The sequence below is a fragment of the Procambarus clarkii genome, unplaced genomic scaffold (assembly GCF_040958095.1).
Source record: "Procambarus clarkii isolate CNS0578487 unplaced genomic scaffold, FALCON_Pclarkii_2.0 HiC_scaffold_279, whole genome shotgun sequence".
NCBI classification, from domain to species: Eukaryota; Metazoa; Arthropoda; class Malacostraca; order Decapoda; family Cambaridae; genus Procambarus; species Procambarus clarkii.
The window spans coordinates 1-18,157 of NW_027189312.1; positions in this window are offsets into that span (position 1 = coordinate 1).

Genomic DNA, 18,157 nt, shown 5'->3' on the forward strand with positions numbered 1-18,157 from the left:
AGAGAATAAGGGCAAGAAAATCCTACTAAATAAATGAAACCGATAGTTTCTAAAACAAATGAAACATTTAATTGTTTCAAAAGTGAATAAGGTAGCCCAAGAATGTAGGCATACCTTGCCGAGTCTCTATAGGACATAAGCAAGGGTTTTCCCACTAAATGAAATATGATACTTACAGAATTAGCGAACTTTGTGCTCTGAAAAAAGAAAGCTAATTCCCTACCTAAGTAAATATCATCATCTCTGACCGACGTGTAGGGGTGCGAGTGTCAACTGGTGACGAGAACTGCTGTTGAGGTCCCAACTCAGCAACTTAGTCCGTGCTAGAGGAACTATGGCCCTCTGTGTCCTCCTTCGGTCGGATTGCAGAAGATAGAGTGCTTTGACCGGAAGACAAATCAAAGTACCAGGGTACCAAAATAATGATCTGTCTGAGATTGAGAAATATCCTAGGGACAGAAGGTGGAAAACACGGGTAATAACACGGAGGGAGGGATGATCAATTAAGAGAAAGACTGAGGCCTTCAGTCACCACGTAATCCAAAGTTATCCAACACTCACAATATGCTTCTCTTGGAATGCACAATACACACAGCACCATATAAATATTAAAAGTAATAAAACTATTGAAAAGCAACTGTATCAAAGCCAAGTACACTTACCACAAATTGATGTTCTGGTACTAGTACTTGAGTGAGGCTCCTAGAACAGGCCCCCATTTAATGTGACGGGAAAATGAAGGAGTGTAGATGTTCGGCAGTCCTCCTAATGGCTAGTGTCAATGCCTATCACATTAAAGAAAAAAAGATCGACTGCTTGGCTGTTGTCTGTGGTAAAGTAAGGGAATACACGCAAAACACATAATATGAATAATGAAACTTTAATTAAATTGAAAGCAAATTAAAAACAAAGACAATTCCTTGGCTGCAATACAGTGCAAACAAACAAGTCAAAAAATATAACATAAAAATTAAGAACATGGATGACGTTTCTCGATAATATAAAGCCAAATGAAATAAGCAGGTGCTGAGAATAAAGCGCTAGCTAAGAAACATCCACCTGATAGACAGAGCGTATATCAGTTTGTTGTTCACAGCTTGAGAGCACAAGATATTCTAACTTCAATGACTGGTTCAAGCCCAGGCATTGACTAAGTAGAGGGAGCTGAGGTGCAGAGGTGCAGGTGTGCATTTGGCGGGTCACCAATCAGAAACAGGCAGACTGGGAATGAAAGTTTGCTGGTTGATGACGGTGGTGAGCCGGCATGGAGGGAGTGTGGAGTAGGGGGGAGTTTAGGGTACGTTTGCCTCCTGGTCAAAACGTTTTGTGCTACTGGTAGACATATCTTGAAGGTAGCATCTTATTGTTGTATATATATAAGTAACTTTATGTAGGGAAGAGCAGGATCAATTTCTCTTGAAAGAGATTATCGTCACAATATATATATATATATATATATATATATATATATATATATATATATATATATATATATATATATATATTTATTTATATATATATATATATATATATATATATATATATATATATATATATATATACATATATATATATATATATATATATATATTATATATATATATATATATATATATATATATATATATAATGTCGTACCTAGTAGCCAGAACGCACTTCTGAGCCTACTATGCAAGGCCCGATTTGCCTAATAAGCCAAGTTTTCATGAATTAATTGTTTTTCGACTACCTAACCTAACCTAACTTTTTCGACTACCTAACCTAACCTAACCTATAAAGATAGGTTAGGTTAGGTTCGGTCATATATCTACGTTAATTTTAACTCAATAAAAAAAATTGACCTTATACATAATGAAATGGGTAGCTGTATCATTTCATAAGAAAAAAATTAGAGAAAATATATATTTTTAGGAAAACTTGGCTTATTAGGTAGTAGTTGTGGTGTATTAGTTGTGGTGTGGTAGTAGTGGTGTACTAGTTGTTGTGTGGTAGTAGTGGTGTATTAGTTGTGGTGTGGTAGTAGTGGTGTACTAGTTGTTGTGTGGTAGTAGTGGTGTACTAGTTGTGGTGTGGTAGTAGTGGTGTACTAGTTGTGGTGTGGTAGTAGTGGTGTACTAGTTGTTGTGTGGTAGTAGTGGTGTACTAGTTGTTGTGTGGTAGTAGTGGTGTACTAGTTGTGGTGTGGTAGTAGTGGTGTACTAGTTGTGGTGTGGTAGTAGTGGTGTACTAGTTGTGGTGTGGTAGTAGTGGTGTACTAGTTGTGGTGTGGTAGTAGTGGTGTACTAGTTGTGGTGTGGTAGTAGTGGTGTACTAGTTGTGGTGTGGTAGTAGTTGTGTGGTAGTAGTGGTGATGGTAGTAGTGGTGTACTAGTTGTGGTGTACTAGGTGTGATGTACTAGTTGTGGTGTGGTAGTACTGGTGTGGTAATTGTGGTGTAATAGTTGTGGTGTGGTAGTAATAGTGTACTAGTGGGGGGTGGTAGTAGTAGTGTACTAGTTGTGGTGTAGTAGTAGTTGTGTACTAGTTGTGGTGTGGTAGTAGTGATGTACTAGTTGTGGTGTGGTAGTAGTGGTGTACTAGTTGTGGTGTGGTAGTAGTGGTGTACTAGTTGTGGTGTGGTAGTAGTGGTGTACTAGTTGTTGTGTGGTAGTAGTTGTGTGGTAGTAGTGGTGATGATAGTAGTGGTGTACTAGTTGTGGTGTGGTAGTTGTGGTGTACTAGTTGTTGTGTGGTAGTAGTGGTGTACTAGTTGTGGTGTGGTAGTAGTGGTGTACTAATTGTGGTGTACTAGTAGTGGTGTACTAGTAGTGGTGTACTAGTTGTGGTGTGGTAGTAGTGGTGGTGTGGTTGTGGTGTGGTTGTAGTGGTGGTGTGGTAATGGTGGTGTCAAAGTGGTGGTGTATTAGTGGTGATAGTGGTGGTGTATTAGTGGTGATAGTGGTGGTGTATTAGTGGTGATAGTGGTGGTGTATTAGTGGTGATAGTGGTGGTGTATTAGTGGTGATAGTGGTGGTGTATTAGTGGTGATAGTGGTGGTGTATTAGTGGTGATAGTGGTGGTGTATTAGTGGTGATAGTGGTAGTGTGGTGGTAGTGGTAGTGGTGTGGTAATGGGGTGTGGTAGTGTGTCGTTGTAGTGGTAGTGTCTTTTTTTCTACCACAAACGTGGCCACACGTTTACAATGCTAACCAGCATATATACATTTTCTTCTGTCCTCCTTGGAATGGTTAGAGATGTGTTAAACATATAGTTCAAGGGTTTATTTAACAATCAACCACAGAAGGTGATTCGGTGCTTTTAAAATGCTAAGCTAACCTACATAATGCTAACCTGAGCTAAAATGCTAAGCTAACCTGACGGAGCCGGTCGGCCGAGCGGACAGCACGCGGGACTTGTGATCCTGTGGTCCTGGGTTCGATCCCAGGCGCCGGCGAGAAACATTGGGCAGAGTTTCTTTCACCCTACGCTCCTGTTACCTAGCACTAAATAGGTACCTGGGTGTTAGTCAGCTGTCACGGGCTGCTTCCTGGGGGTGGAGGCCTGGTCAAAGACCGGGCCGCGGGGACACTAAAGCCCCGAAATCATCTCAAGATAATCTCAAGATACATACGTAAATACATAGATACACAGATTTACGTATGCTCTACATTAAGTGTTTGATGTGTCTTTTACATAGTGTCATTAATGTGCATTTACAAAGGTGAAATGTAATTCTGATCAGCTTCCATATGTACTTTATACACATACATATACATACACACACACATATATATATGTACACATACATATATACATAGATGTATACATACATATATACACACACACACATGCATTCACATACATTTGTCTCTTTTACTCTGACAGAGTGAGATAGCTGATAGAGAAACTAGTGTACAATTAAGCACTTAATCACTGAAGGCGATGAAGGTGCTTTTACAAGCTCAGGTTATATAGTTACATCACATACATACATTATATAATTGATACATTACATGGTTAATCTTGGGTACAAGTCCAATATATGATCAAGTGTATGTATGTGGTGTACTAGTGGTGGTGTGGTAGTAGTAGTATACTAGTGGTGGTATGATAGTAGTAGTGTACTAGTGGTGGTGTGGTAGTAGTGGTGGTGTGGTTGTAGTGGTGGTGTGGTAATGGTGGTGTCGAAGTGGTGGTGTATTAGTGGTGATAGTGGTGGTGTGGTGGTAGTGGTGTGGTGTGGTAATGGGGGTATGGTAGTGTGTCGTTGTAGTGGTAGTGTATGGTAGTGGTGGTGTGGTAGTTATGGTCTGGTAGTGGCAGCGGTAGTGTGGTAGTAGTGGTACTGGTGGTGTGGTACTGGTGGTGTGGGTGGTTGTGATGTGTGTGTGTGTGTGGTAGGAGTGGTGGTGTGGTTGTGGTGGTGTGGTAGTAGTGGGGGTGAGTGTGGTTGTGGAGGTGTGGTAGTAGGGTGTTATACTCAAAATTCTGTCAGTTGAAATGTAACCAATCACAGGCAAGTAGGCCTCTGACGTCATGCCAGACAGAGGAGCATCAAGCATGCTCCCAGCAGCCGCAGTTATCCTCACAGGCTCAGAGTAGAAGGACCTCGGCTAGGCAGATATATACCTTGCAATCTCAGTCAATAAATATACAGAAGCGACTACTGTGTCTACATTCTACCCGAACAAGGCAAACGAATACTGGTAGCAGCAGTGGGACCCAGAAATTTTTCTGGAAACAAAAGTTCAAGTACCCAGCATCGCCTCGTGTTCCAGCCATAACCGCCGCCACCGCCACCGCTATAAGCCGCCATCCTGCCACCCACGCATCAAATATTGTGCCAGACCGGGGTCCTGCCATCAACCACTACTCCAGGCCAACGTTTCAGAAGTAAGGGTCAATATTTTTCCTGTGAGAACGCTCATTCATCAGTGAGGAGGAAGGAAGCTTCCGCGCCAGCCATTTTTTAAACCTCGCGCCACCACGTGGGAACCACCTGCACCCACCACCGCCGCCGCCCAAGCTGACAGTATCTAAGCTTTGTGAGTGTTTCAAGCTACTGAAATCGTGGTCAGCCATCGTCGCAAGTATCAACTGATTATTGTGGGTGTTGTACAGTAATTCAAGAGGAATTGGTGAAAAAAAGACTACAATTGTTTGACTAGTGTCGCCACCCCTGCCTCCCTCCCAAGCTCACACACCTCGCCACCAGCCCCTGCTACATCATTTTGTGTGAACTCCTGCCTCCCAATCGTGTTTCTCCACCGACATCGTCGTAATATCGTCGTCGTCAGAATTTATCTTCGCACTTCCAGCATCAACAGTGTGGGGTCCCTGAGTTTCGCGCCACCGCCGCCAGGAGCGCTGCCATCGCACCAGTTTGTAAACAAGCCCTCACATGGTCCTCTTCACACGTCAGGTCACCGTTTTTCGTTTTGGCCACTGTTATATTGCAAATCCTGCAGCCCTGAGTTAAGTAAATATGAGCTAAGATATCGTGTGCTATGATTTAATGAGGTTTAACGTAAATATATCCAAAATATCTTATGAATTAATCTTTCAGTGACTTGTTAAATATTGGAGCCGGTTTAGTACTCCAGAGGCCCACAGTTTCTCTGAGACATTTCAATATTCCCTGCATATGATTCCATTATTCATTAATTGTTACTAGTGTCATTACTGAATTCAAAGGCGAGAGAAGTAAGAAATAATTGTTTCTAGCAGTTATATACATTCCTGTGTCCAGTTTATGTGCTACATCCATATTTCTTGCATTGCCACTTGTTGTGTTGAATCTTTTTAATGAAATTTTGCAATTGCACTTCCAGTTTTTATATTCTCAATTGCTGTGCTTAGTCTGGTTTAGTAAGTAAGTAATTATCAAAAGAAGGCACCAAACCGGGAAGGCTATGTAGCACCATCAAATACGCAAAATAATCAGAGGGCGCTAAATATCACCAAGGATGCCAATACGAGAACAAAAACGCATAAGGCGAACGATATCAAAAGTATCCGAGTCACCAAGAATTCTATCGAGGGACAGGTGACCGCGAGGGGCGGTCGGAAAGCAAGACACACGCTCGTCCTGGAAGTCAGGACATTCAAGAAGGACATGCCACGACCGTAAGAGGGACAATGCAACTAGGACAATAAGGAGCAGGGCGGCGCTCCATCAAGTGACCATGGGTTAAGCGAGTATGGCCAATACGCAACCTCGCTAGAGCTGTTTCCCACCGCCGGTTACGGTGGAAGGAGGACGGCCACGAGGAAACACAAACATTTAAGAGTACGTAGCTTGTTACCAGTAACAGACAACCAAGAAGGCCTGCCAACGGGTAAGGACTGAGGAATGGATAACCGGGTAAAAGTCGGAATACGGAATGCCTTTACGAGAGATGGGACAAGAGCGGACAGCTTCCTTAGCGGCAGCATCCGCACGCTCATTTAAAGACACGCCAATATGGCTGGGAACCCAACAAAACTCAACCGACTTAAATTTACTGTGAACGAGAAACAGCCAATGCTGGATCTCGACAACTACCGGATGAACTGGATTAAAGCACCCGAGAGCCATGAGGGCACTACGAGAGTCAACAACAACCACAAAGGAAGACTGACAACGAGAAAGCAGGAGACGAAGAGCATAGAGAATAGCATAAAGTTCCGCTGTAAAGATGCTAGTCTCCGGAGGCAAGCGACACATATAAGTGCGATCAGGAAAAACAACAGAGTAGCCAACACCGTCCGCTGACTTAGACCCATCGGTGAAGACAGAAACGGAGCGGGAGTGAGAAGAAAAGTGCTCGAGGAAAAGGCGTTTTAGAACTGTAGGAGGGGTAAAAGCTTTAGTGATACGAGTCAAGGATGTACAAAACCGCGGAAGAGGGACCCTCCACGGGGGCAAAGAAGGAACAACACAAGGAGAAAACATCAGAAATACGAACGGAAAGAGAATCCTGCAGGCGAGATAACCGGACAGAAAGAGGGAGGTGGTGAAGAGGAACAGGAACCGCAGGAGGGGTAAAAGTTAAAGCACGACAGAGACGAGAGGAAGGATGTTGCAAGGACCGCGCAAGATAGCGAAGACAGTAGCGATCACGGCGGTCCTGGAGAGACAGGAAGCCAGTGTCAACATACAAGCTAAGGACGGGAGTCGAACGAAAGGCACCAGAACTGAGGCGCAACCCAGTATGGTGCAAAGCATCAAGACGGCGAAGAGTAGAAGGAGAAGCAGACGAGTAAGCAGGGCAACCATAATCGAGCTTAGACAGGACGAGAGAGGAATGTAAAGCAAGGAGAGTGCGCCTATCTGCCCCCAAGAAGTATGGGACAAGACCCGAAGGAGGGTAAGGGACTTAGAGCACTCAACACGGAGGTAAGAGATATGGGGAGACCAAGACAAACGAGTGTCAAGGAATAACCCCAAAAGCTTCGCGGAATCTTTGTATTCAAGGGGATGACCATAAAGTGACAAAGAGGGACGAAGAACAACCCGTTTCCGCGTAAAAGTCATGGCACAAGTCTTAGAAGTAGAGAACTTGAAGCCATGACCTGTGGCCCAAGACGACACGGCATCAATCGCAAGTTGAAGCCGGCGTTGAAGGAGAGGCGAATCATCACCCTGACAACAAAGGGTAAGATCATCGACATAGAGAGCGGAGAAGACACCAGAAGGAAGAGAGGAAAGAAGACCATTGAGGGCAACCAGAAAAAGAGTAGTGCTCAGAACACTACCCTGGGGCCACACCTTCGTATTGCTGAAAAGGGGGAGAGAGAGCGGTACCAAGGCGCACTCGAAAGGAACGACGAGAGAGGAAGCTGCGGAGAAAGAGAGGGAGATGACCACGAAGGCCAAAAGAATGAAGTTGAGATAGGATATGATAACGCCAAGTGGTGTCGTAAGCCTTTCTAGGTCAAAAAGGACGGCAACAACGGAGGTCTTCGCAGCAAAAGCAGTACGTATATAGACCTCCAAGTTCACCAGGACATCTGTCGTGCTGCGGCACTTGCGGAAACCAAATTGAGAAGGGGAGAGGAGGTGATGGTGTTCCAGGAACCACATCAGACGAACGTTAACCATACGTTCAAAGAGTTTGCAGACACAACTTGTGAGAGCAATAGGGCGAAAGTCCTTAGGGGAAGTACCCAGAGACCCTGGTTTGCGAACAGGGAGGACAACGGCATCGAGCCAGTCCTCAGGGACTGACGACGACTCCCAGATCCGATTATACAGACTCAGTAAATACTGAGACGTGCTCGGAGGGAGATGGCGAAGCATCTCATAATGAATACCATCGGAGCCCGCCGCCGTAGAACCGCAGAGGGCCAGGGCAGAACGAAGTTCAGAGAGAGAGAAGGGATCATTATAGGGAAGCTGAAGATGAGTGCAGAAATCTAAAGGACGAGACTCAAGGACAGGTTTACGAAGAAGGAAAGATTGGGGAAGATGAAGACCAGAGCTAACAGAAGAAAAGTGGGAACCCAGTTCGGAAGCGACCTGCAACGGGTCCCGCCACAAGAGTATCATGGAGGTGAAGGACCGGTGAAACATCGGGAACGAACTTACCCGCTATCTTGCGGATACGCTTCCAGATCTGGGCCAGAGGGGTTTTCGGACGTAATTGTCGAGACATAAGATGCCCAACATTCACGTTTAGCCGTACGGATGGCCCTACGGGCCACCGCACTCGCTTTCCGAAAGAAAAGAAAAGAATCGGTCGTCTGCCTACGGCGGTGCTTCTTCCAGGCTGCACGCTTACAGCGGACAGCCCGAGCACAGTCCGCATTCCACCAGGGAACGCACTTCCGTGGACCCCGAGAGGAAGAGCGAGGAATAGAGCGGAGGGCAGCGTCGAAGACAGTGTCATGAAAAAGGAGGAGAGCGCGAGAGAGGGGCAGAAGGGAGAGGTCAGAGAGAGTAGCACTGAGGGAAAACAGGGTCCAGTCCGCCTTAGCAAACTGCCACCTAGGGAAAGAGAGGGAAGGGCGAAAAGAGAAAAAGGAAACAAGGATGGGGAAATGATCACTTCCATGGAGGTCATCAAGAACCTGCCATGTGAAATCTAAGTAAAGAGAAGAAGAGCAGAGAGAAAGATCAAGACAAGAAAGGGTGCGAGTTCGAGAGTCCAAATGAGTGGGCTCACCAGAATTCAGAAGAGACAGGGAAGAAGAGAGGAGAAACGGCTCAAGGAGGCGACCCCGGGTATTCGTCAGAACGTCACCCCAAAGAGAATGACGACAATTGAAGTCACCCAGCAGGAGCACAGGCTCCGGCAAGGAGTCTAGGAGGTGTTTCAAATCAGGAAGAGAGAGCGGGACACTCGGGGGGAGATAAATGGAACAAACTGTGTACCATTTCCCCACAAAGACACGAGCAGCAGAACAATGGAGAGGCGAAGGAAAAAGTAAAGGAACAAAGGGAACATCAGCCCGAATCAAGAGAGCAGAAGAATTAGAAGCCCCAGCAATGGCTGGGGGGGGGGGAGAGAAAGGAATAGCCACGAAAACGACCAGGACGAGCACCAAGCATCGGCTCCTGGAGACAGACACAAAGGGCGAAAACCGCGAAACCAGAAGTTGGAGTTCGAGGAAATTGGCGTAATAACCTCGAACGTTCCATTGAAGAATGGACAACGACGAGAAGAGAAAGGACAAAAACAGAGAACAAGGAAGAAACAAAGGCGAAAGACCAACAGAGCACGTTAAAGAATATCAGGGTCGGATCAGGGTCAGCAAAGTCAGGGTTAGGGGGCATGGGTAAACTGAGCAAAGACGGAGGGAAGGAAACGGGAGAACAGATCAGAGGTGGGCGGGCAGGGTCCGGAGGAGGAGGAGGAGGAGGAGGAGGAGGAGGAGGAGGAGGAGGAGGAGACAACGGAGAGGAGCAGTCAAGGACAGCAGCAGGAAGAGGGGGAGTAGAAAGAGAGGAGCGCACCCCAGCAAGAGCAGCAACCGAAAGGGAAGCAGGGGCCAAAGAAACCTCCATAGCAGGAACAGGGGGCGCAAGCACTGAAACGGGAGTGGAAGGAGCAACAGAGCCAGAAGGAGGAGCTGAGGAAGAAAGCGAAGCCCTTCTTACCCGCCGGGGAAGAGGAAGGAGAGGAGCCAGGCTTACGCTTCTGACTTAAAGAGACCGGTGTCCCAGCAACTACGTACCGGGCAACGGATTCCAGTGTCTCAACAGGAGAAGCCGAACGAGAGCACACACGACGGCCGTTAGGAGAGCGATGGACATCCGCCCGCACCGACAGGCGGCGGGGAGAGCCGATAGATGGAGGAAGAGGATGGGAAGGAGGATCGGAGGGGGACGAGGAAGGAGACACAGAAGACACGACAGACCGGGTAGAAGGAAGGGAACCCCAGACAGAGGACCAGGAGGAGGATCCTTCGGGAGAGAACCCAAAGGGACAGAGGAGGGGGCAGTGGGCGCATCAGGGTCCAAGGCCTGGAAACGGTTGTGAGTCTGAGGAAGGCGGGAAGGACGAGGAGAGGAAGAGCGCAACACGCGAGCATAAGAGATATTAGCATAAGGCGGGAGCCGGCGAACCTGGCGCCTCGCCTCAGGAAAAGATAAACGCTCCCGGTGCTTCAAGTTGAGGATGGCTGCCTCAAGCTTGTAATGGACACACGCACGGGAGAAGGTAGGATGGGCCTCACCGCAGTTGAGGCAACGAGCCTGGGGAGAAGCGCACTCCGACTTAGAGTGACCTTCGCCACCACACAAAGGACAGAGAGAGACAGTCCCGGAGCAGCGGAGGGCACCATGCCCAAACCTCCAGCACTTGTTGCAGAGCCGAGGAGAAGGAATGTACTCCTGGACAGAGCACCTGGCACCAGCAAGAATGACAGAGGGTGGAAGGGTCCTACCATCAAAGGTAATCTTCACAACCCGGAGAGGTTGACGGCGACTACCACGAGGGGGACGAGTAAACGTGTCCACCTGGAGAATAGAATGGCCCTGGGCAGCGAGGATATGTCGAATATCGTCGTGGCAGTCGCGTAGGTCCCGAACACCGGTCGCAACATGGGGCGGGAGCAAAATAGTGCCAACACTGGCATTCAACTGGACGTTCTTCGAGACCCGAACGGGGGTCTCGCCAAGGCAGGATAAGGCAGCCAAGCGGGAAGCAGCATCCTGAGAAGGAGCAGCAACGACACGCGTACCGAGACGAGTGGGGTTAAAGTAATGGAGGCATCCACGGAATCAACGAGATGTCGATGAAGGGAGAAATCGTCAGGAGGCGCAGAATCAAGAGGGAGGAGATCAAAATATTTGGCCCACGAAGCGGGACCAAACAAGGCTTGATAGGTAGCAGAACTGGAAGGAATCGAGCGAGGGCGGCCGTGACGAGAACGGCGGTGAGAACCCCCAGAGAGAGAGGGGTTAAAAGGCGCAGTAGTAACAACTAGAGAAGGAGCCGCGCCAGGGGACGAGGTAGTCACCACTGGGGGCTTGGGGCTCGACCCAACCACAGAGGAGGGAGGGGAGCCAGGGGAAGGAGTCAGAGAGGCCAAAGGAGGAGCAAGGTCGGGGCCCAATGCAGCGGAGGCTACAGAGCCCGGTCTTCCAATACGGACCGACTCGGGGGCTTGGTCGCCCACCCCACGAGCCTGAAAAGGTAAGCCAGAAGCAGCCGAAAACAGGGGTTATCATCTTGACGAAATTACGAATTCACTCACGAATGTGCCCCCACACCCACCATGGAGCCACAATTAGAGGCAGGACACCCAACAAGAAGCTATCGCCGATCTTGTCGGGGCCTCCTAGGGGTGCGTCGTGAGTATACGCCCCACAAACGCCACCTTAAGAAACCGACAGTCCGTCGAGATCGGGTTCAGTGACGAAGTGGGGATTGACAATAAAAGGTTCCCCTCGCTCTCGACGTCGGGTACTGCAGTTCTACGGGTGCAAGAGTATGCCTCCTCAAGCACCCGGGCGTCAAAGTAGAAGAAGTCCAAGGGAAGAACCAGAACGAGCAAAAGGTCGGCAGGAAACGGCAAGCAGATAGGAGAAGAGGGGGGAGAAAAACGAAACAGAAGGAAAAGGAAAAGATGCCCAGCAGAATTGGTGAGGACGGCAGCAGGAGCACAAGGCTAGAAAAGGGACAGAGGACTGTCCCAAGGAGCATCACACTCCGGCAGCCGCCCACTAAGCCCCCAGATGGCGACAACGAGCTGAGCGGGGAGGGGGGTTAGTCTGGTTTAATTAATTTACATACATCTAATTCCAGTCATTTTTTTAATGAAAGATTGCTAAATTTAGTTTACAATTGCTTGTTCTTAATTATTTTCTTGCCTAGCCCAATTTAATAATTTTATTTCTGCCATTTTTACTTTAGCCAAGTTGATATTTTTTTGTGTTTATTTTGTGTATACTATTTCTGATGCCAGGTGCACTTAATTATAATCTGCGTTCAAATATTACTTCCACGGCTGTGACAATGCCTACCACTGTTGAAACCCCTTCAGAATCAATGGGAACAGTTGCTCGTCCCAATGGCCAGAGATCAGCTCAGGAAATGGCTATTCCTCTTTTTTGCTGGGAATCGCGTTTATTAGAATCATGGTTTAGTAAGGTTGAAGCGAAAACAGTTGCACGTTTTCTAAGCCTACTGATGCCGAATACTTAGCAATTGCACGGTCAGCCGTGGACACAACCAAAGGTGATGCACGTTTTGTTGTTGATGAGAAAGCCATTGTTAGCCTCCAGTCTTGGCCTGAATTTAAGGATTTCTTTCGCCGTCGCTTTGTTAATAAAGGAGACCTTGACCCATATAGGTTAGTCAAGAAAATTGCCAATGCCACCATGCAGCCTGGTGAATCGTTTAATGCGTTTACTAGCCGTCTCGATCAGTATCTGTATGCCTTAGTTTCTGCTATGACTAATTCAACTTGGTTAGATAAAGACAATAATCTGTCCCCTGAGGCTATGGCCAAAATGATAGCATTTGGTACTTTAATGCATTTTGCCCCCGAGCATACAAAACCAATCGTTGAGCAACAAAATTTTGGTGTTAAACATGAAATTTGGTGAAGTATTTGAGGCTATTAACAATGCCGCAGATAAACTAGCTCCCCGAAGTGCTCAACTGTTGCCACCCTCTGATGCTGTAAATGTAGTCACAAGCTCTCAGCATCCTCCCACAAATTCTCAAAACTCTTGGTCGCAGAAGCGTACCCATGCTCGTAGCCCCCAGTCAAATTCGCCGCCTCATAAAATGCCGAAACGCCATAGTCCACAACCATCCACTCCCTCATGTTGGCATTGTGGTAAGAGTAACCACCTTGCAAGGGACTGTTGGTCCGCCCCTAGATCATCACCTCCTAGACAATTCTCTCGGCCCCCTCATCAATCTAATCATTCTAGGCTTCCATATTGCACGTACCATAAACAAGTTGGTCACCACACTGCAGATTGTAGAGCTAGGCAAAGGACATCTCCACCTCGTAACTCCCATGGTCAGTCTTGGCGAGGCTCACAGCGTCCAAGACATTATCAGAACTCTCGTAATTACAACTCCCAGCCCAGCTATAATGCAACTTCAAATTATAATGCTCAGTCACAGAATGCTGGAGCTCAGAATGTTCACTCCATGTCGTCGGGAAACCCCCAAGGCCATCCGCTAACCAATTCAAGCTAGCCAATCCTAGTGCCCTCCCTGTGTATTCAGTAGCTACCCAAAATAGATTTGGACACTTGACAGAGGAGGACACTGACTCTAGACCAGTTTGTAGATGTTGACGGATCCACAGTAAATTTGACACAAACAAGACGCAGATATCCCAGACAACATAAGTCAAAAGTAGTAACTTGTCCAGTCTCAAGTGATGGTCCCCTTGTATCAGCCATTGTACATGGTAGAGTTTTAAAAGTTTTTCTTGACTCAGGTGCAAAAATTAATATTGTCAAGCCCTCAGCTCTTAGAGACATTGAAAGTATGCACCCTACTATTTTAAAACAGTCACACATACCTTTTCTAAGTGGTATTTCAGGAAATAAAGTAAAAGTTCAGGTGAAATTGACCTCCCACTCAAGTTCAATGATGTCACATTGTCTATAACATGTTTAGTTGTTGACATTATTCATTTTCCTGGAGACATTCTCTTAGGTCTGTACACCATGATTGATGAAAATATTGCATTGTTTCCCCATCGTTGGAACATAAGTATCAAAGACCATGTCATACCCTTGTGTAGCATGTATCGACAGGGCCACGAGTTCAACCTTCAATCAGATTATGTTAATTTTGTTGACACCCGCCTTGCAAGCGTAGGTTTGTCAGATCATTGTCGTGGTAGCATACCCGAGAAAACGGGCACTCGATTGAAGCACAGTAGTTGTGCAGTTGTTAAGGAGAATGAGTATCGGGACTTTCTGGAAGGGGACGCCCTAACGGATTCTCGTTGTCTCGCTCGCCTGGCAGCTTCCATCTCTGAAGTCAGTGGTTCCACGGCTACTGACACTGTGTTACACCCTCATTCTCTCACCAGAATAAGAGTTAAGGTTCAGGGAGTGCCTGAGTTGTCGGATGTGATTGCGGAAAGTGAAACATGTAAAGTGAATGGTACATTTGTTGAACCCTCCTGGCACACAGTGCAGGATGGTACTGTTACATTATTTATCGCAAACACTAGTAATGCCGATATCCATCTCCAGTCGGGTACCCATGTTGTAGATTTTGCCCATTACTCGTTACCGGTGCGAGTTGTGGATGATGTCTCCATGGATCATACTGTTTGTACACTCACACCAGGAGAACAGGGATCTCAGCCAGAGGTGCAAGCGCAACACCTCAGTCCTACTGATTTTCCTGACTCTGTGGCTCAGCTTTTGAAAATTTTGAACAAGAATAGAGCTGTTGTTGCTCTACCAGGAGAAAAATTAGGTCTCACTCCTCTCATTACACATAAAATTCCCCTTGAACAAGGAACTACGCCTATTTATGTACCAGCTTACCGTCTTCCCCATTCTCAGAGAGCAGAAGCAGATAGACTTGTAGAAGAAATGTTACAGAGTGATGTAATTGAATCGAGTAATTCGCCATGGAACGCTCCATTGATTCTTGTACCAAAGCGAGATGGGACTTGGAGACCTGTAATCGATTATCGCAAGCTTAACAGAGTAACAATACCTGATCGTTTCCCACTTCCAGTTCTAAATGATTTGTTGCAAAGTATTGGTCGAAACAAAGTATTCTCAACGTTAGATTTGTTGCAGGGGTTCTGGCAAATCCCCCTTGATGAGGAAAGTAAACAATTGACAGCCTTTAGTACTCCCAATGGTCATTTTCATTTCAAAAGAATGCCGTTGGTTTGCGTAGTAGTCCAATAACCTTTTCACGGCTCATGACAAATCTATTTCGTAGATTGATAGGAAGTACACTTCTAGTTTACCTTGATGATCTCATAATCATGTCGCAAGATGTTCAGACTCATTTCCAGAACCTTGAGAAAGTACTTGCAAAGCTCGCTGAAGCTAATTTAAAAATAAAGCTTGCAAAATGTTCATTTTTAAAGCAAAAGATTAATTTCCTAGGTCATACAGTTACACCTTCAGGTATTACATTGAATGAATAAAAAATTATTGCTGCCTGTGATTTTCCAACACCTCGTACCGCAGAAGCCGTAAGACAGTTCACAGGTCTTGTAGGATTTTATCGTTCATTTATTGCTGGATTCTCTATTATAGCCGCTCCGCTTTACAAGTTGCAAAGAAAAGATGAACCCTTTGTTTGGGGAGAGGCCCAGGATCAATCATTCAAAAAACTCAAAGCAGCCTTGATTTCGTCACCTGTCCTTAGGTACCCAGATTTTTCTAAACCTTTTACATTGGTTACATTTCAACTGACAGAATTTTGAGTATAACACCTAAATATATACAGAAGCGACTACTGTGTCTACATTCTACCCGAACAAGGCAAACGAATAAGTGGTGGCGAGTGTGGTTGTGGTGGTGTAGTAGTAGTGGTTGTGAGTGGTGGTGTGGTAGTAGTGGTGGTGAGTGTGGTTGTGTGGTAGTAGTGGTGGTGGTGTGGTAGTAGTGGTGGCGAGTGTGGTTGTGATGGTGAGTTTGGTTGTGGTGGTGTGGTAGTAGTGGTGGTTTGGTTGTGGTGGTATGGTAGTAGTGGTGGTGAGTGTGGTTGTGGTGGTGTGTTAGTTGGGGTGAGTTTTTATTGTGGTGGTGTGGTAGTAGTGGCGGTGAGTGTGGTGTGGTAGTAGTGGTGGTGAGTGTGGTTGTGGTGGTGTGGTAGTAGTGGCGGTGAGTGTGGTTGTGGTGGTGTGGTAGTATGGCGGTGAGTGTGGTTGTGGTGGTGTGGTAGTAGTGGTGGCAAGTGTGGTTGTGGTGGTGTGGTAGTTGTGATGGTGAGTTTGGTTGTGGTGGTGTGGTTGTGGTGGTGTGGTAGTAGTGGTGGGGAGTTTGGTTGTGGTGGCGTGGTAGTAGTGGTGGTGAGTGTGGTTGTGGTTGTGAGTATGGTTGTGGTGGTGTAGTAGTAGTGACGGTGAGTGTGGTTGTGGTGGTGTGATAGTAGTGGTTGTGTGGTAGTAGTGGTTGTGTGGTAGTTGCGGTGGTGTGGTAGTAGTGGTTGTGTGGTAGTAGTGGTGGTGTGGTAGTTGCGGTGGTGTGGTAGTAGTGGTTGTGTGGTAGTAGTGGTGGTGTGGTAGTTGCGGTGGTGTGGTAGTAGTGGTTGTGTGGTAGTTGCGGTGGTGTGGTAGTAGTGGTTGTGTGGTAGTAGTGGTGGTGTGGTAGTTGCGGTGGTGTGGTAGTAGTGGTTGTGTGGTAGTAGTGGTGGTGTGGTAGTTGCGGTGGTGTGGTAGTAGTGGTTGTGTGGTAGTTGCGGTGGTGTGGTAGTAGTGGTTGTGTGGTAGTAGTGGTGGTGTGGTAGTTGCGGTGGTGTGGTAGTAGTGGTTGTGTGGTAATAGTGGTGGTGGGGTAGTGGTGGTGTGGTAGTAGAGGTGGTGGGGTAGTGGTGGTGTGGTAGTAGTGGTGGTGGGGTAGTGGTGGTGTGTGTGTAGTAGTGGTGTTGTTCATTATTCTTACCCAACAGAGGAGGGTATGTAAGCTCCGGCCAGGACTTGGGTTGGCTACACACTGAGGGTGGGACTTGCCGCACGGTAACTGTCTCCCTATGCTAGGCTGCCATTTTTATGTATTTTTTTTTATTTAAATCTCAACATAAACAAAGTATAGCAAGATAATCATTTTATACTGTGTAGCAACTCTTTTCCTTGCTGGTAAAATAAATTTGGAACATATGTGCATATAAATACATGAACGTAAAAAAATGAACCAAAATATGGCATTGCGGAATGACGTGACGGTTTGACCACAACATCCTGTGCCCTCACTCTGTCTGGTGGTACGGGGTGGTGTGGGTGGTGATTGTACAGGGTGGTGTGAGTGGTGATTGTACAGGGTGGTGTGGGTGGTGATTGTACAGGGTGGTGTGAGTGGTGATTGTACAGGGTGGTGTGGGTGGTGATTGTACAGGGTGGTGCTAGTGGTGATTGTACTAGGTGGTGATTGTACAGGATGGTGTGGGGGTGATTGTACAGGGTGGTGTGGGTGGTGATTGTACAGGGTGGTGTGAGTGGTGATTGTACAGGGTGGTGTGGGTGGTGATTGTACAGGGTGGTGCTAGTGGTGATTGTACTAGGTGGTGATTGTACAGGATGGTGTGGGGGGTGATTGTACAGGGTGGTGATTGTACAGGGTGGTGTGAGTGGTGATTGTACTGGGTGGTGATTGTACAGGGTGGTGCTAGTGGTGATTGTACTAGGTGGTGATTGTACAAGATGGTGTGGGACGTGATTGTACAGGGTGGTGTGGGTGGTGATTGTACAGGGTGGTGTGAGTGGTGATTGTACAAGGTGGTGTGGGTGGTGATTGTACAGGGTGGTGTGGGTGGTGATTGTACAGGGTGGTGTGGGTGGTGATTGTACAGGGTGGTGTGAGTGGAGATTGTACAGGGTGGTGTGGGTGGTGATTGTACAGGGTGGTGTGAGTGGTGATTGTACAGGGTGGTGTGGGTGGTGATTGTACAGGGTGGTGTGGGGGGTGATTGTACAGGGTGGTGTGGGGGTGATTGTACAGGGTATTGATTTTACATGGTGGTGCTAGTGGTGATTGTACTAGGTGGTGATTGTACAGGATGGTGTGGGGGGTGATTGTACAGGG